The 2,413-nt window shown below is 34.9% G+C and overlaps 1 pseudogene; it reads right to left on the bottom strand.

Moving 5' to 3' along the window:
* Positions 1-688: 688 nt before the first annotated feature.
* LOC120333733 (ryncolin-1-like) lies at positions 689-2,206 on the bottom strand (annotated as a pseudogene).
* Positions 2,207-2,413: the final 207 nt, after the last annotated feature.

The raw sequence follows: 2,413 nt of genomic DNA, 5'->3' as shown, positions 1-2,413 counted from the left end.
CAAATTAACAGCTATTTCAGTTACACGCTAACCCATATTCTTTGATATTCTGGAGTCAGATTGGAATCTAGTTTAATTAGTAGTTAAAATTTGAGGCGTTTCAGCTCTTAAATTTTAATACCTAAATGGCTAGCGTTAGCAAGGTTTTTTGCGTTAGCTTGCAAAACCTTGTGTATAATTTGTGAAATCTGTGCAAGAAATTGTCGCGGGACTGTATTTAGCTTTTTGTTATTCACTTATATTACATTAGGGACGTGTACAGTAGTGTGTCGAGTCAGAGTCATAATATAAGCTGATAATTTTTCCACCAAAGTAGATATCCGGTTATTCATGTTTGACTCCGAACACCCCTATCAATGTAACCCAATACAGGCTCCTTTTGTATCACTGATATTAAGGTTGGTCGTGTTTTTGTTGCCCTGTATTTTATCTAATCAATACATTTCTGCTGGATATTAAAGTTTACCTATGAGAGCAAACCATCGAACTAATTATGTGGCTTTATAGCAAACCAATTCCTCGGAGGATTTTACTTGCTTGGCAAGATTGCGTGTTCGTGAAACTGCACGGCTGCACAATCGTTGGTTCCACCATGGTTGCAATATTCAGGGTTATTGCACATAAATTTGAAAGATTTGGTTGCCTATGTTTCTAACGTCTACTCACTTTAATTATTTTTACCTTAGCCTATTAATCGAACGGATGTTGTCCATTGTCTCTTCATACAGGCGATGTTCTTACGCTACATCTTTTTCGACCTATTTTCTTTACTTTTATCTCATATTTGTTTGTATTAGTATATCTCATATTTTCAAGATTATCATCACGCTCAAATATATTGTTTTCAGAATTGTAAGAACAAGCATTATACAGGTCTATACACATTTATTACCATTTTTAATTTGGACAAGTTTTTACATAAAGCACTGCACTCCATTGGCAGTATATATCTTGTTCAGTTGCCATAAAGTCCAATCTCGCTGTCTATATGACAGCGATAAAGTATGAACAACACTCCTTGGGTGGCTAGACCCTTTGTAAACAGACTATCGGATTTCCAAAAGAGCATTGTCACTTCCTAAAATCATATATATGGCCATTGTGACCATTAAAACTACTTGAATCGCGGAGATAAAACGTTTGTATTTTACAAATGCTGAATAATGAAATATTGTATGTAAACTCATCGCATAATTCGGCTACTGCTTTTGCCTCATTTTCATTTCAACAAATTTCAGAGAATAATAATAGCCTTTCCAAGCTTTCCAGGTAACAGATATTCCATATTTCGCATTTCCTCCATTGATATACAGCCCATTCAAATTTGCTGCATGACAATTTCCGTACCAGAACGCTCCCTTGTAAGTGTCGGCACAGTTGTAAGATACTATGTCATGATCTGCGTCTTTCGTTGTGAAGGGTCGTCCTTGATGTATAGGGGTTGTCCTTGATAGGAGTCTTCTAAAGAATTTCCAGCATTTCCACTGTATTGACCCACCGTTAAGCGATAATTTGTTGAAGAATCACCGATCGAGAATGCTCTAGAAAAAATAGGATATATAAAAACATACATTTATAAACTTGATTATAAAGTTTACATTAAATTGAAGGTTCGAAATCATACCCATATTTTGCATAGGCTTTGTTTCCTTCCCAGTCTTCCATGTCTACTCTGAGTTCATATGTCTTATCTTTCGACATCTGATAGATATTTTCTAAACCTAAAAATTTAATGTACTGGCTTCATAATGTATATCAGTAACACAAATACGGGCTTTTAAAATTGTTGTCCACATAGCTATATATGGTGCTCTTCACGTAATCGACTGATGTCATTACGTCTAACAGTTGCCGCGAGTTAATTTTCATTTTTTACCAGATTGTATAGATTCTATAGAATATCGTCATCCAGTTTCTGGTTTGCATAAGTTTCATGTTTCATACTATGATCAGGAGTTTTTCGTCAACCATTGAAGGTTGCATGGTAGGAAGCAATATATATATTTAAAATGGACGCGATGAAGTATATCTCGAGCATTTTTCAATTGTCAACATTTTTAGGAACTTGTTGCAGCAAAATAAGGTTGATGTCATTCAAGTGAATAAAAAACTCACCAAACCAAAATTCTCCAATCGTATTTCCAAACCCCTTTACATAATCATCCCATCCACGATAAAAGTCTTCAGAGCCATCCATTCGACGTTGAAATACCTTTGTAAAACATTCTATTTTTAATTATATACCTTATCGATTTAGTTTTAATTGTACGAAGATTTGGGATAGTTTTAATCTGACACCTTTGTCTGGATGAGTGTGCTTGCATGAGTTTTCATGGAAAAGATTGATCAGATAGATTTCCGATCACTGATGCGCTCGGAGATTTATATTAAAATATACGGTATATACTTGCGA

The sequence above is a fragment of the Styela clava genome, chromosome 15 (assembly GCF_964204865.1).
Source record: "Styela clava chromosome 15, kaStyClav1.hap1.2, whole genome shotgun sequence".
Classification (NCBI taxonomy): Eukaryota; Metazoa; Chordata; class Ascidiacea; order Stolidobranchia; family Styelidae; genus Styela; species Styela clava.
Note: the sequence above shows the minus strand (reverse complement) of the source record. Positions and strands in the feature narration are given on the sequence as shown.